This window comes from Protopterus annectens, chromosome 1.part2 (genome assembly GCF_019279795.1).
Source record: "Protopterus annectens isolate FY-2018-M chromosome 1.part2, PAN1.0, whole genome shotgun sequence".
NCBI classification, from domain to species: Eukaryota; Metazoa; Chordata; order Ceratodontiformes; family Protopteridae; genus Protopterus; species Protopterus annectens.
In genome coordinates, this window is record NC_056727.1 from 609,037,935 (window position 1) to 609,056,554 (window position 18,620).

Below are 18,620 nucleotides of genomic sequence, written 5' to 3' on the forward strand. Positions count from 1 at the left end.
AGATAAATAAATATATATACATATATATATATATATATATATATATATATATATATATATATAAATAAAAAAAATATATATATATATATATATATATATATATATATATATATATATATATAAATAAATAAAAACATGTATGCAGTCTATGTATATAGCTATGTATGTAATATACCCGGGGAAAAAAGAAAACCCTTGCCCTAACCCAGATGCTTCTGACATGGACTTAGCCACCCAGTTTAACTCTTTCTTCATAAGAGTCCATAAGCAAGTTAACATCATCCTTCACCAACACCTCTGCGACCCCTCTTCACCCTGCACCCATCCCTTCCTCCCCTAGCATCCCTTGCCCCCATCCTCCACCCTTCTCTATCAATCCCATCACTATATCTACCATAAAAAAAAACTTCTCCTAAAATTAAAACCTGGTTCCAATGCCCCTGATGAAATTCCCTCCTACTTCCTAAAAGTAGCCGCAGAAGCCATTGGTCTCCCTAACAGCATACTGATTAATCGGTCTATTTCAGACAGCCAGGTCCCCCAGTTCTGGAAGAAAGCCTTTATTCTTCCTCTACATAAAGGAGGCAATAATAATGACATTCCAAACTTCCGCCCTATTGCTATCTTATCCCCTCTTTCTAAGCTTCTTGAAAAATATATCCAGCAACAGCTCTTAACCTATCTCATCAACAACCAGCTTCTTACCCCCACACAGCGTAGATTCAGACCCGGTCATAGCACCTCCACTGCCCTCTTTTCCTTCCTTGAAACAATTAACAAAGCCTGCAGTTTCACCCATTTCACGTCCACCCTTCTCCTTGACCTCCCCAAGGCGTTTGACACTATTTCCCACAACCTGCTTCTTAATAAACTCTCCAAACTAAATGCATGCCCTTCCTGTACCAAGTGGTTCTCCAGCTACCTCACAACCAGACAACAGGCAGTCAAATGGTATAAAGCCACTTCACCCTTCCTTAATACTCCCACAGGTGTCCCCCAAGGATCCATTTTTAGTCCCAGACTATTCAATATATTCATTAACGACTTCTACCAAGCCATTCCAAACTCCAGCCTCCTCCAATATGCCGACGATTCTACCATTATCTGCTCCTCCCCTTCTATCCCCACTCTAAATAAGCTTACCCAAAGCGCCTTCTCCTGTACTGAGCAGTGGATGCTAGACAACCATTTGGCTCTTAATGCAACCAAAACAAAACTTATGTTATTCACCACCTCCAAAACCTCCTCCCTGTATAAACACTCATTCATAATCACTAGCAAAAACAGTACTCCCCTAGAAATAGTATCTGATACTCAACTACTAGGAGTACTCATAGATGATCAACTAAAATTCGACAAACATTTACAAGTAAATATAAAAAAACCCACAAAAAACTTGATATGCTATACCGCCATAATCGTTATGTCTCTCCTTCCACCAGGCTCATACTAGTCAGTACTTATCTCATCCCATTCCTCCTATATGGTGCATCTATCCTCACCAACCTGTAATCCTCCCTCAAAACAAAACTCTCCTCTTGCTGTAACAAGGTATCAATATTTGCGGCAGGTCACACAGCCATTTCTCACCATTGTAATTCTCTTCACCAACTAAACTGGCTTTTGAGCTACTTAACCTCCTGACTTATACCCAACTCATCCAAGCACACAGACTCATTTACAAACCCCTCTCTTTGTCTGTCCCTAGCCACTACATTTGAAATGCATGAACCAGAACGACTTCTGAGATCTAATTCCCAAAAACTAATTAAATTGCACAAATCCACACGTTCAGCTGGGAATCACCTAATGTCCCTCTCTCTTGCACGCCGCTAGAATTCTCTACCATCTCCTATCTGCATCACCAGCAGTCTCTCCTCATTTAAAACCTTGCTGCACTCACACCTAACTCATATTCCCATCCTACCGAATCCTTCTAATATAACTTCTTACTCTCCTAGAACTAAATACGCCATCACTGCCTCAGGAGGCTATAGTTCCACAGCGCTATTGAACTATTTGACCAACTATTTAACAGTTACCCTATGCTGCTACTTTTGTAAAAAAAAAAAAAAAAAAAAAGTGTTTATTGCTGTTTAATGAACCTATTTACTGGTGCATTCTGTCATTGTTAACCTTTCCTTATCATATTTACTTTGTATTCCTATGAGATAATTTGTAATTATATGTGCAATCTGTACTATGTATTTGTATTTTTATGGAGCTTTTCTCCCCAGGACACCATTGAAAATGGGCTCCTTGTGGCCCAATGAACTATCCTTGCAAACAAACTGCAAATAAGTAAATACATTTGATATATATATATATATATATATATATATATATATATATATATATATATATAGGATCTGGACACATGCTCGACTAGCATATGTCCGAATCCCAAAACATCGAACACACATACATGAAAGCGCTTAACATCGACAAGCGCTTCCATGTATGTGTGCCTGTTTCGTACATTGGACTACAGTGCAGGTAAGGGAAAATTCCCTTTTCCCCACTGTAGTGCAATCTCGGAGTGAGAATAATAAGGTAGGGTGGGTGTTTGGGGCACAGAGGGGCGAAGCCCCCGTGCAGAAACTTAGATTATTTTTTTGAACTACACATACACGGAAGCGCTTTTCAGTGTTATATGTATGTGTGTGTGTATGTGTGTATATATATATATATATATATATATATATATATATATATATATATATAGGTCTACTTCATTTCACCTAACTTCCAATTCACTCCCATTTGACTGAGACCAAATGACTGAAATTTCATTTCACTGACACTTCATTTCACTGACAGTTCATTTGACTGACAAGTATTATTAGCAAGAAAATGGAATATGCCCCCTTCCCCACTGTAGTGCGACCCTGGAGTTAGAATATATAGTTGGGGGAGGGCACAGCCCCCATTAACGGGGTGTGGGAAGCCCCCACTTACTTTCTTTACTAAGCAATATTATATCAAAACTTAACAATATCATATGAATGAAGGGGGCTGCGCCCCACCCCCATGGGGCTGTGCCCCCACCCCCAACTATATATTCTAACTCCAGGTCGCACTACAGTGGGGAAGGGGGCATATTCCATTTTCTTGCTAATAATACTTGTCAGTCAAATGAACTGTTAGTGAAATGAAGTGTCAGTCAAATGAAATTTCAGTGAAATGGGGTCATTGAAATGAAAGTCAGTGAATTGGAAGTTAGGTGAAATGAAGTAGACCCATATATATATATATATATATATATATATATATATATATATATATATATATATATATACACACACACACACACACACACACACACACACACACCTCGATTCTGACCTCTGGCCAGTACTTATTTATAGTATGCTTGTTCTTTCTGTGTCTCTGTGGATTCCGCCCACCTCTGAAAAACATAAAAAACATGTAGATTGTTTCCAGTGAATGGAGCTGCGGGCAACAGCACAGACTCTACATGGTGCCGTATAGGGGGAAGAGTTGTACAGACCAACTGCTTTGGACATCTCCTGTGGTGCGCAGTATCCTCAAGATAGCAGAACATAGATCACAGACTGTGTGCTGTGGCAGGGCTAGCTACTCGACTGTGTAAAATATGGCTATAGCTGATTCGGTCATCTTGATTAATGTCGCCATATGGGCATGGGTAGTTACAGGTGATAAGTCGGTTCAGGACACAGCCTACTCCGACCTACACCAGTAACCCATGTTAACGGTGGGGTGGGGTGTATATGCCCCTACTGGCTAGTGTGTGCCTGCCATAAAGCCCAGCAGCCCTGAGTCAGTAGAAAGGTGTCCAGCCTGGGTTACCTGGGATAGCTCTTTTGAGTGAACACTGGATGTAAAACCAATCAACTCTTCAAACACAAACTAAGAATTACTACACTCAGTGTAGGCTCACTGACATGACAGAGCTTCAAAGTGGATGACATGATGGTACAGAGGAGGCTGGACATCCTATGTATACGAGAGACGAGATGTAAGGGGAAGTCCAGCAAAGCTACTTGGCTTGGGATCTAGGAGGAGGACAAGGGTGCAAATCGTGTAGAATTGTGGTGAGAGAGAGGCTTCAGAAGGCAGTAAGGGATGTCATCAGAATTAGTGACAGACTTATGGCAGTCAGAGTCTAGTGTAATGATATGGCAGTATTCATAATCTCAGCCTATGTCCCACAGCAAGGTTGTGATGGTGAGGAAAAGAGTGCATTCATACAGCAGTGAATTGGTATTGATAATGGATGACTTGAATGCACATATCGGGGCAGACAGAACAGGATATGAGGAGTGCCTGTGTCTACATGGGGTGGGACAACAGGAATAAAGGCGAAGCTGTTCTAGACTTCTCTCTGGCAGGTGGCTTGATAGTAGCCAATACATGATTCAGAAAGAGAGACGGTTACAAGATTGCGTACAAGAGTGGGCAACATGCAACTCAGGTAGACTTCCCCCTAGTAAGGAAAGGGACACTGGGGTAGAATCAGTGATTGCAAAGTCATTTTCATTGAAAAAGTTGTCCCACAGAATAAACCACTGGTTGCCACAGTAAGCTGCAAGCAGTGGTCTCAGAAGGCTCTAAGGTCAACCGAGACCTGCCTCAGTGCCTGGAAGTTGACTGGAGAGAGTGCAACATTTCAAGGAATTACTCTGGGCTGTAGCACCCCAAGAAGAAGAGGAAATGGATAAAGCTGAAGAAGAATGGCAGCTCCTGAAAACATCATGTGTGAGGACTAAAGAACTGATATGTGGCCAAACCAGGTAAGGAAATGAGGTACATCAGGAAAGCTGGTGGTGGAATGCAGAAGTCCAGGAAGTCAACAAAAGAAAGGAGTGCAGGAAAAAGTGGGAGATAGAAAAGACGGACCAGGCTAGGAAGGAATACTGGTTGGCTAACAAAGAAGCTGCAATAGCAAAGAATAGAGCATCAAAGGCACTAGCTTCTGTAAGTGACTTAGTAGGTGGCACAGAAAAACTATGTCAGGTTGCAAAGCAACGACAGAAAGATAAAGAAGATAGTCAGACAGTTTTCATAAGGGATACCAGCAGCACCCTGTTCTTCAGTCCACAGGGCATCAAAGGGAGATGGAATGAGTTCTTCAGCAGCTTTTAAATGAAGAAAAGACCACATAAGCTGTACTGCCCCAGACACTGCCTACGGTGAGAGAAGAAAAGGAACCCACCTTAGAAGTCAGAATACCACTAAGGAAAATGAAGTCAGGGAAAGTAGCAGACTCAAATGAGGTCACAGCAAAGTCTGCTTTTCAATCTTTCCCTTAGATCTGTTAGTTCTCTCCTCTCCTGCACATTACTAGCTTATTAGTCTAGCACTTTACCATACCAGACGTCTTGTAGCAATTATTGTAGCACACAGTGGTCTCACTTTCGATAACCACATCGCCACAACAGCCAGGAAATCCTTCTGTATGGCACACCTCATCACTAAGGGCTTTTCATTCAGAAAAAAGGAGGTCATTGTCTCACTGTACTCATCCCTCATTAGACCCATTATAGAGTATAGTGCCCCATTTGGTATGTACCTCACAAGACATCTGCAACAGCTGGAAAGGCCACAGAAATACCTCACTAAAAGAATCACAGGCCTAAAGCAGATGCCATATGCTGACCGTCTAAAAAAAAGTCCAGCTATACTCTGTGGCATATCATCTACTCAGAGGCGATATCTGCTTAATATACAAGGCCATGTCAAACCCTGAGCTGTTGGACATGCTCCACTTAAAGAAATCCCAATCCCTCAGAGCCACACGCTCCAGGGATCTAAACCTGGTCATCACAATGAACAAAACATGCTGGAGGGATAGGTTCCTGACCCAGAGACTCCCCATACTCTGAAATAGACTGTCCATACATATCAAGCAGAGTGCCTCCTTGGCCCTCTTCAAAAGGAACCTTGATAATTGGATGGGAGATGGGAAATTCACCTGGGGATCATGTCAATCGCCCTGCTAGACAGGGGTCTAGAGAAGTAAATATTGTAGGAAGAAATATCCAGGGAATTGTTATGGCTAGGCTTGTATAGGCCTTAGTGTCGATAGCCTAGTAACCAGCCTATGAACAAAAGTGCTACCAGCACCAAACATTGTACAAGGAAACAGCTCCAGTGCTTATTATTAATGCCCACCCCTCCAGGCATGTCTAAAGTCAGTTCCCTGTGTTTTCTCCTATTAACCTGATGAACTTGGGCATCCTGAGGCAATGTACCAACTGGCTGATGTATACCGCCAACCCTCTCCTCTTACCTCCCAACACTCAGACTTGCGAGAGATGCACTTATATATCCAAATTTAAAGCCATGCACTCTCCAATCAGGACTGGAATAGCTGGTCAAGAGGAGAAGGTCAGGACTTGCACCACACCACACCACATGGAACACATAGCCCTCAAGAAAACACACCAGTACTGCCTACTGCCTTCACATAAAAACACAAACCACACACCCATCTTCGCAGAGGCTCTCAGTAAAAATATGCACAAACAGCAGAGACCTCCAAGACAGAAACGCATTCGACCACCACAACACAACACTAATCACGAGAAACACAACTCTGCTCAACAGTGTGCCACTCAACCAAAGCCCCTAAGGCAAAACAACATGCCCAGCACACTAGTTATAGGTGACTCTATAGTGAGGCACACTGATGTCCCACTCACTAGGTTGAATAAAGAGAAAGTAACAGTCAGCTGCCTATCAGGTGCCAGGATCCACCACATAATGCACTCACTCAAGTCCCTCAACAACAGGTACAAATATGACTCTCTCATTGTACATGTGAGTGTGAATGACCTGAGATGTACCTACCTGGACTACATGAAAAGAGACATGGAGGAGCTCTCGGATTATGTAGCCCAGGCGGGTATGACCCTAGCCCTGAGCAGCAGCCTACCATCACCCAGAATGATACCACAGCACAAGTAGAAAATCATTGATTTCAACAATTGGCTAAGTTTCTGGTGTCATTCCAAGGGGATCCAGTATCTGTCGACTTAGGATGACATGATCGACAGACCTCGATGCTTTGCCAGAGATGGCCTGCATCGGTAAAGCCTGGGCTTCTGGATACTGGCCAAGGCTCTTGCCACCCTTCTATAGTGCCTTTTTTAGGCGGTGTTCCAAAAACCAAATTACCACCGTAACAGCTACAAACAAATGCAATCTGAGGGTCATGCTGCTCAGTGCTAGAAGTCTAAATGTCAAAATGCACTCGCTCGAAGCACTCCTTAAAATGAAGAACATTGACATTTGTGCTGTAACAGAGACCTAGTTCAAGGCAGCAGAAAGCACCCCTGCACTACCAGGCTACAACTCATTCCACACCTTTCGGCCCCAGAACTTGGACCGAAGCTCCAAAGGTGGTGGTGTTTCCATATTCATAAAGAATGCACACACCTTCAGACTGGTAGCCCAACATAACACATCAGAGATACTTCAGGTGCAGCTAACATTGGGTAAGACAGCGATTCAGGTGGTAGCCTGTTATAGGTCCCCAACCATGTCCCAAGACACACACTCCACGTTCCTAAGCACCCTGGAGAATATTAGAGTCCAACCTAACACTCTCTCATACTGGGCGTCTTCAACTACCCCTCCATAACTGGGAAAACTACTCTTGTACCAATAACACTTGCCCAACGTTTCTTGGAATTCATTAATTCCAATGCCCTGGACCAGCTCGTTCTTACTCCCACTAGAGGTAGCAATATCCTTGACGTGGTCTTTACTAACATGGGTGACCATTGCTCTACACCAATAGTCAACTCCTTCATGGTTAGATTGACCACAAACTAATCACCTTAGAAATACACATCCCCCCTCCCCTTGCATAGGTAACCACCATGAAAAACTTCTCCAAAGCTAATTTTGGTCTCCTAAAAACAGAGATAGCAAACTTCATGCCACCCAACTAATGGAGAGTAGTTGCATGACTGCTAAATCATACACCAGTGCACTGTATGAACACGTACACAAATGCATGGATCTCGCCAAACCCAACAGAACCAAGACACTCTTCTCCAAAAAAAAGGAAGCCAGTCTGCTGGTCCCCTGCCATAAACAAATTCTACAACAGAAGGAGTAAACTGATGCTCAATAAGGTGAAGTCCCAAGACTGGAAAAACTCCCTTATCAGTCTCAACAAAAATTTGAGATCTCTCATCATATCCTCTATGAAAACAGAATTGCAGCAAATGGTAAAGACAACCACAAGGCCTTCTATGGTTATGTATAGAATCTCCACAGCAATACCCAGATTTGCTCTGAGCTATTGTGCAATGGTACCTCCTATACTGAGCCAACAGATATTGCCAGTATACTAGCCAACAGGTTCAGTGCCAACTCTACCCCCCCCCCCCTCAAAGGGACCAATCAGAATACCAGTAGATTGCCAGGCACCCAGTATTACTGCTGCACAGGTTAAGATAGCACTGTCCAAGGCCAAGAATACAGCCTCTATGGGACCTGACAATATCCCTGGCTGTGCTCTACATGAATTATAAAACCGTGAACTTTTCACGAACCAAAACCAAGCCAAAAGCCTTAGAAAGGAAAGACAAGACGGAATCCACACTATGTTGATTTAGCGCTTTCGTTTTTTTAATAAAAACTTCCTCAGAATACCATAACAAACAGATACCTGTTTGTTTGTTATGGTATTCTGAGGAAGTTTTTATTAAAAAAACGAAAGCGCTAAATCAACATAGTGTGGATTTCGTCTTGTCTTTCCTCTCTACATGAATTATAGAATGAACTGGCACCTCACCTGTGTGCCCTGTTCAGTCGCAGCCTCACCTAAGGCTTTCTCCCTACCGAATGGCGCACTGCTACAGTCATCCCTCTCCACAAAGGAGGAGTGACTACAGACCCTGGGAACTATCGCCCTATTAGCCTGACCAGTCTGATATGCAAAGGTATGGAACACATCCTCATGTACCTAATAAACCAGGATATAGGGAATCTCCAAACTCTGGATCCCACACAGTTTGGTTTTGTGAAGGGTAGATCATGCCTGCTCAATTTGGTTGACTTCTTTGAGTCGGTCACTAGAGCTGTGGATGAAAGCAAGGTGGTTCATATAGCCTACGTTGATCTGGCCAAGGCCTTTGATGCCATTGCCCACTCAGGAATCGTATAAAAACTCACAAAGATAGGCATCAACCCCTATATCACTAGATGGGTTGCAAACTGGCTCACAGATAGAACCCACAGTGTGAAAGTAGCTGACTCCAAGTCAGACTGCCGACCAATCACGAGTGGAGTTCCCACAGGGTTCGGTCCTGGGTTCTCTCCTGTTTGGTATCTACTTCTCAGAAGTCCAGGCCAATACGAAGGGACTTTAGTTGACGAAGTTCGCAGACGATAGCAAGACGGGAGCCATTATTAACTCCCCAAGTGATGTTGACATCCTACAGAAATGCCTCATTGAGATCAGCAACTGGTGTCAGAACCATGGCCATAAGCTCAATGCCAAAAAATATGTCATCATCCCCTTTGAGAAAAACCCAGTTTCCATGAATTACCACATCGATTGTAGTCCACTGAACACAGAAGGCGTTATAAGAGATCTGGGAACATAGGTTGACAGCAGCCTCTCTTTTGAGCACCACGTTGCCACTGTGGTCAGAAAGTCTTTCTGTGTGACGCATCCCATTACCAAGAGTTTTGCATTCAGGAAGAAAGAGGTCATTGTCTCCCTGCCCCATTTGGCATGTACCTCACTAGACATCTGCAACAACTGGAGAGGCCGCAAAATTACCTCACAAAGAGGATCCTAGGCCTTAAACACTTGTCCTGTATGGACAGACTCAAAAAACTCCCCACTATTCTCTGTCTCATATCACTGCTTAGAGGCAATCTGTGCTGGACTTGCAAAGTCATGTCTGATTCCACTCTGTTAGAAATGCTACATCTAAAGAAATCCCAATCCCTCCACACCACACGCTCCAGAGACGTCAACCTCATTACCACAATCAACAAGAACGTGCTGGAGGGACAGGTTCATAACCCAAAGACTGCCCATTCTATGGAATCGACTTCCCATACATGTCAAACAGAACACCTCACTGGCCCTCTTCAAGAGAAATCTTGATGAGTGGATGAGAAATAGAAAATTCACCCCGGGGATCACTCCAGTGGCCTCTACTTGACAGAGGCACTGGAAACTAAGGTCAGGTGGCACGATGCCAGGGTAATCCTATGGGCTAGGCTTGTAAAGGCTCCAGGGCCATTAGCCTAGTACACACCTATGAACCTATGATAAAGATGCTGGGTGAGGTAGGGGAGAAATGACTTATGAGGGTACTCCATAGCAGTGTGGAGAGAAAAACATATCCTAGATGACTGGAGATAAGATACTTGTGCCAGTGTACAAGAAAAAAGTGAACAAGCACAGGAATCTGTCTATTTCTAACCTCACCACCACGGGTGTTGAGGAAAAAATAAAAACAGAGGAACTAGTGGTCTTAAAACTTCGTTGATGAGCTCAGTTACAATAATTTCCAAAAATCATGAAACCCAAATAGTGTTCCAAAGCAACAAACCTTTAATTCATCACTGATGAGTGATCATCAGTAACAAAAAAATCAGAAATATTTTAACAATGTGAAACATATCAGCTTTTATATACATAGAAATAGGTGTGGAAAATATAAGTTGTGTTTAAGTTTAAACCAGTCTGTTCATGGCAAACAATATAAACAGGGCTGTAAAAGTGCATTTTAGAACAGCAAGTACCCACCCCCATACACTACTACTGATTAGATCAAACTAAATCCTAGTGAGGGAAAGCACTACCTATCTCTTTACAACCTATATTTCAAGATCAGGGTTAAGAAAAGCATAACATATTCATAAAAAGAGTTTTAACTAAAATCGCTTTTGGCTAATTAATGCAATAAAGCCTTCATCGGGTCTGTGACAAGAAGTAAAATTAAGAAAAAACACAGCTATCTAACCATAAACATAATCAAACTAGAACACTATAAATATAAAAATACATCTGTCTAATAATTTGTAGTAAATATCCATCCATCTGTATTAGTGTGCATAAAAAATGAAGTAATTAACAGCTAAGAAAAAATGTTAAGTGCTTTGATAAAAAAACTTGTCATGACAGTTTTCATGTCTACAGCTTCAAAACCTATTTATACAATGAAAACTAGTAGAAATAACACAGAAATACAGAAAACAGTGGATGAAGTAAGCTAGTACTTTATAAAAATGTGCAGGTGTGTGCGTGAGCGTCCACCAGTATGGTAAATGAGGGAATTGTACTGATACTACATGGTAATAGCGTCATGAAAAAAACCTGGTGTGATGCAGTAAAAACCTGGTGTGATAACAATAAATCTAATCAAGCCAGAATTAGGTTCATAGGTTCATAGGTTTATACTAGGCTATCTGCCCTAAGGCATTTATAAGCCTAGCCCAAATTATTGTGGCTTACGCCACCCCTTATATGAAAAAATACTGTGCCCATTAGTTTGTTGTGCCTCTGTCCAGCAGTGACCCAGAGATGATTCCCGGGGTAAACCTACGATCTCCCATCCACAGGTCTAGATTTCTCTTGAACAGAGTCAGCGAGGTGCTCTGCCTCACATGGACCGGGATTTTATTCCACAGCATAGGGAGTCTCTGAGTGATAAATCTATCCCTCCAGCACGTCCTATTTATATCCGTGCTAAGGTTTAAGTCGCTTGCTCTAGTGGTTTTGGTGGATTTGGATTTTTTGAGGTGGAGCATGTCCATTAATTCCGGGTTGGACATGGCCTTGTATGTCAGGCACATGTCACCTCTAAGCAGACGGTATGCGACTGAATAGAGCTGGAGTTTCTTCAATCTGGCAGCATATGACAGATTTTGGAGTCCCTTTATCCTTTTGGTGAGGAACTTTTGGGGTCTCTCCAATTGCTGCAGATGTCGGGTGAGATACATCCCGAATGGGGCATTGTACTCGATCATTGGTCTGATAAGTGAAGAGTACAGGGGAACAATGACCTCACTAGATCTGGATGTGAATCCCTTCATGATCAGGTGGGCAATGTAGAAGGTCTTTCTAACCACTTTAGCAATGTGAGTGTCAAAAGAAAGGCCACTGTCAACCTGGGTCCCCAGGTCCCTGATAACCTCTTCTGTGCTTAGTGGATTGCCACCTATATGGTAGCTTGGGGTTACCTTGTTTTCCCGAAGGGTATGACTATACATTTTTGGCGTTTAACTTCAGGCCATGGCTCTGGCACCAGCTATCTGTTTCCGTGAGTCCCTTCTGAAGGATATCCGTGTCCGATGCACTTTCCACTATGGCGCCCAGTTTGCAGTCATCTGCAAACTTTGTCAGCCAAAGTCCTCCCATGTTGGCCTGTACTTCTGAGAAGTAGATGCCAAACAATAGGGGCCAAGGACCGAGCCCTGTGGGACACCACTTGTGACCGGCTTGGAGTCTGACACAGCGCCAGCAACTCTAACCCTGTGGGTTCTGTCCTTAAGCCAGTTTGCAACCCATCTTGTGACATATGGGTTTACATTTAAGCTGGTAAGTTTTTCTACAATACCCGAGTGGGGTATTGTGTCGAAAGCCTTTGCAAGGTCAAGGTAGGCTGTATGGACTGCCTTTCCCTCATCAATGGCCTTGGTGACTATTTCAAGAAGTCGACCAAGTTCAAAAGGCATGATCTTCCCTTGACAAAGCCAAACTGGGTCAGGTCCAATGTCTGCAAGTCCCCTATATCTTTGTTTATGAGCTCCATTATGATCCTCTCCATAGCTTTGCAGACTAGACTTGTTAAGCTTATGGGGCGGTAATTACCAGGGTCCGTGAGGCCACCTTTGTGGAGTGGGACCACAGTTGCCGTCGCCACTCCTTGGGCACGTATCCTGTGGTAAGGCTGAGATTAAACAGCTGCCTTATGTGCGGGTTTAATTCCTCATTTAGCTCATGTAGCACACAGCCGGGGACACCATCCGGTCCCATTGATGCTGTGTTTTTAGCTTTAGAGAGAGCAGCTTTCACCTGCGCATTTGAGATGTCCGGGAGGCTACACTCGGCTGGGATAGTTATCTCTCCTTTAGGGGAGAGGGGGTGAAGTTTGCACTGAACCTGTCTGCCAGTATGTTGGCAATGTCTGTGGGTTCAGTGATTTTTGTATCATTTTGGACTAATTCTGAGCATATCTGTGAGTTTCCACCCAGGTTCCTAACATAGCTGAAAAAGGCCTTATGATTGTCCTTTGAATCCATGGCAATTTTTCTCTCAAAATTGGCCTTAGTTGATTTTATGAGTGCTCGTATTTTTTACTAATAATGATCAGGGGTGACTTCCCTTTTATGGATTTTGTTCTATCATGTAATAGCTTTCTCCTCTTATTGTAAAGTTTGTTAATGGCTGGGGTCCACCAGACTGGACGTTTGCCCTTTGTGGAAAGAGTCTTGGTTTTATTTGGGATTGCCTGATCCATGCAGTCCTGGAGGTGTTCATAGAAGGCATTTGTAAGGGCTTCCGCAGCTTGGGTTGTGGTTTCCTCTGACTCAGGGGCCTTGAAGGATACCACACCAGTCTTGAGTAGTGTGAAGTTTGCTTTAGAGAAGTTCTTCACTATGGTCTTTTTTGTTTGGGGTGGGGGCGGGATGTGGATTTCCAGTGAGATTAGTTTATGATCAGATCTCACCAATGAGGGATATACTTCGGTGTGGAGCATTTTGTCCCCATGTTTGTGACAATGAGATCTAGTATATTTTCTCCTCTCGTGGGAACAGTGACTAGCTGTTCCATGGCATTTGAATTTATGAACTCCAGGAACCGTTGGGCTAGAAAGTTAGGGCTTGAGTAATGTTCCCAGTCTATATTCGGGTAGTTGAAGTCACCCAATATGATGGTGTTTGGAGATACATTTATACCCTCCAGTGTCTTCAGGAAGGCTGTGTGGGGTTCCTGAGTTTGAGAGGGTGGCCTGTAGCATGCTACAATTTGTAGAGCAGTTTTGCCTATGGTTAGTTGCACCTGGATGGTTTCGAGCTTCATGCGTTGCCACCAACCTGGAGGTGTGAGTATCCTTTATGAATATGGATACACCCCTCCTTTTGTGGAGTGGTCCGGGTTTTGGGGCCGAACGCATGATATGAGGTAAAACCTAATAGTGCCGGGGTGCTCTCAGGAGCCTTGAACCAGGTTTCAGTTACAGCACAGACATCGATGTTCTCCATACTGAGAAGGGCCTCGAGTGCGTGCATTTTGAGATTTAGACTTCTGGCATTGAGCAGCATTACCCTCAATTTCTTCCCATTTTTGTTTTCTAGGGTGGTAGGTTTAGAATTTGAGCCTTGCCTAAAAAAGGCACTATGGGGGTGGCAAGAGCCTTAGCCAATATCCAGAATCCCAGGGGTGACAGGTGATGTTAAAATAACTAATATATATATATATATATATATATATATATATATATATATATATATATATATGCATACACATTCTACACATTATTTTTATTTAGTATATTTTTAGTATATAAAAGTATTCCTCAAAAAATGTCATAAAAGACCTGTACAGATTGTGTGTGGCAGCCTATGTAAATTCAACACAGTCTTAATAGAACAATAGCAGTTAAGTCCTGGTTTTCTGAACGCATTTAATTTCAGCTGCCAGCAGAGTTCTTTTTTCTCCAACACACCATTGACATCCCCTTCAAGCTCATCCATATCCACACAGTCCAGAATGATACATTTAAAACCAGAATGTCTGGGGTGTTCTAATAAGTGTTTGGATAAGGCGTTCCTCTGGCATTTACGTCTGATGTCAGAAAGATGTCCTGAAATCCTCCTTTTCAGTTTATCCATAGCCTTACCCACATAAAATGTAGGGCAGTCATTACACATGGCCCTGTACACAGCATTTTCAATATTACAGTTACCACCTGCTGAAGATTTCACCATCTTTTTAATAGGGGCACTCAAATGAGTCGCACTCCATCAAGTATTAACAGAAAGTGCAGTTAGGTGGCCCACAGATTTTGCTGCTCATGTCATCCTGGTGCTCCTTATTTTTCTTTTCTACATAGGTATGTGTGCTTTTGATCTTTTTATATACAAAAGTAGGGTGATCTAGTAAAACTGAAAAAAGAAAGCTGCACCAAACTTACACAACCACCACATTTATTAGCAAAGAAATAAAAGTAAAAAAGATAACATTAGCGCTTTCATGACTACTCTTGTCGCTTCATCAAACAAGCTAAACATCTCTCCAGCCAGTTTATATGACATGTTAGCTATCAGCTGATAGGAATCAAATGTTCCAATTATCTAATTTAAAGCAAGCTAATGTTATAGTCAGCGAATGCTATAGTAAGTTACATCTAAAGATTTTTTTTAAAAAGCCAGTCCATAGATATACATATGTGAAAGTATATATAAACATCTCTAAGTGTATATAAAGGGAAATTTGTATACAAAATATCTATTAGTATATATATATATATATATATATATATATATATATATATATATGTGTGTGTGTGTGTGTGTATGTATATATATATATATATATATATATATATATATATATATATATATACACACACACACACACACACACACACACACACTATGATAAATTGTTTAAAAAAACGGTCCATAAGTATACACGTGGAAATATATATAGACATCTCTAAATGCATATATAAAAAAGCTTGTATACACACTGTCTATTAAAATATACATATATATAGGTTCATACTAGGCTATCGGCCCGAGGGCATTTACAAGCCTAGCCCATAGTTTTGTGGCTTACGCCACCCCTTTAGTATGGGGAACTATACCCATTATTTTGCTGTGCCTCTGTTGAGCAGTGACACTGAGGTAATCCCTGGGGTATATCTGCGATCTCCCATCCATTGGTCAAGATTTCTCTTGAACAAGGCCAGCGAGGTGCTCTGCCTCACATATACCGGGATTTTATTCCACAGCATAGGGAGTCTTTGGGTGATGAATCTATCCCTCCAGCACGTCCTATTAATAGCCGTGTCGAGGTTTAAGTCTCCGCCTTGTGGCTCTGACGGATCTAGATTTTTGAGGTGAAGCATATTCATCAAATCTGGGTTTGACATGGCCTTGTATGTTAGGCAAAGGTCACCTCTGAGCAAGCGTGGCGACTGAATAGAGCTGGAGTTCTTTCAGTCGGGCAGCATAGGACAGATGTTTGAGACCCTTTATCCTTTTGGTGAGGAACTTTTGTGGCCTCTCCAGCTGCTGCAAGTGTCGGGTCAGATACATTCCGAATGGGGCATTGTACTCAATCATTGGTCTGATGAGTGATGAGTATAGGGAGACTATGACCTCCCTTGATCTAGATAGATCTGATATATATATATATATATATATATATATATCAGGATGTATTTACATTAAACCAAATGCAGGCAAAAGCTCGTATTAGAAACATTTTTAAAAAATGTTTAAAAAACATATTACTATCTACTAAGACAGTCATCTTGGAAAAAAAATTCTTCATAAAGGTTCATCTAAAACTCATATAAAGGCATATTAAAAGCATATATATATATATATATATATATATATATATATATATATATATATATGAGAAGACAAATTATGCATACATAAATAACTATAAAAATACTTAATGCCTGAGACGGCGAGACTTCAAGAAAGGTTTTAAAGATGTTGTGCTATTTAAACCAGGGTATCTCTCAGCATTCAAAGAGAGGATCCATTTTTGTTCGGTGCTCTCAAGTTAGATTTTCTGTGTCACCTCCTCTTACACTAAAGTGGACAACTTGAATAACAAAAAGTTTAAAATGATGTTTGCAGTCTGTTTCCTTAATATGTGTAGCCAGGGCATTGCTATCTTTACAGTTGTTGCTATCCCTAATATGTTCAAGGATCCTGTCCTTGGAACATTGTTAGTTTTACCTATATAGAATACAAAGCATTTCTGGCAGAAAGAGAAATAAACAACATTCATTGTTCTGCAATCAGCATAGCCCTTGCTTGTGATAGTAAATTGTCGCACGGGGTGTGTAAATGTATTATTTCTATAGAGGTGTTTATTTTCATGATCTAGTAAAACCCTTACAAGCTGCTGATTTTCAGTGAGGATGGCCCAGTTTTCTTTTTAATTTCTCCAAGTCTGTAGGGTTTCTAATACTGTGGTGGGAATGAGCCCCATTCCTAAGTAAAAGTATGCTAAAGTTCTTGAAATTAGTATTGTTTCAATCTTTGATGCAAGCCAGAAGTACTCTTTGTAGCACCTGCAGTGTACCCAGTAATGACTCCTGCAATTCGTACAGAGTTCCATATATTGGTAACATATTCAAGTACGATTGTAGATTCTTTTATATAAGACCCGTTGCTCCTACTACTATTGGAACTGTTTATTGCTTTCATTTCTGCCTGCAAATCATATTATTATATGACTTTGTGTCTGTCTATACGCAATACACTGTAGTCACTGGGTGTAGTGATTTCAATGATCAATGCTACTTTTGTCTTCTTTTCAGGGACCACTATATCTGTTTTTTTCGCATCTGTCTTTTGAACTGTTGGTAATGGGTGATCCCATAAGATGTAGACTTAATAATTTTCTATTATGCTTTTTGTCTCATGTTTCCAGTGTTTTTCATCTACTTCAATAATATAATGTTTGCAAAATCCCCAGTGCAACAGTCTTGCCACCTTTATTATGCTTTTCAGTATACAGTCCTTCTGCCATTAGTATGTCACAACCTGCATCAAGGTGTGCAACTATTTCCAGTTCTGTTTTACAGAGCCTACATTTGTTTGCTATTCCCACATGTTCAATGGACTTTGTAAACCAATGTGTATGTAGTCCTCCTCATTTCTTCCTGTTAACACCGGTGTCCCCCAAGGCTCTGTATTGCATCCTCTCTTGTTCAGTATTTTTAATACCAGTTTATGCTCTGCTACTAACCTTTCCGGACTCTTACAATATGCCGACGACTCAACCCTTATTACCACTACCTACAGTATCCCAGAACTTCTTGCTCTTACCCAAGACACTTTTACATCCATCAAAATCCGGCTCACTGATAATCAACTAATTCTAAATTCCCCCAAAAAACTAAACTTCTGTTTTTCCCTTCCTACTTTTCCCTTCCTAAAACACTGGCAACACACAAATGTACTTTCTCTATTACCTCCCTCAACAATACCACTATCAAACCAGAACCCCATACTAAATTACTTTGTTATAATTGACGGTGAATTAAAATTCGACATACATATCCATCATTGCATTAAACAAAAAAAAACACCAGAAGCTTGGTCTCCTGTACCGTAACCACAAACTGCTTTCACCCTCCACCAAAACCCTCCCTGGCCCTGTCTCTCCCATTACCCTGTCTTTTGTATGCAGCTCTAGTTTTTACTAACCTTCAGTCTTCACTTCTCGCAAAACTAGACCAAACCTACAGTAAAATAGCTAAATTTGCCTCTAATCTCCCTTACAAATCCCACCACTGCCTTGCCCTTAAATCATTACAATGGTCTGAATTCCCTAAACAGTTGTTTCTTTCTCAACTGCATATTCCACACTTGGGTCTCACTTCCTGTCCCTCCATCTCTAA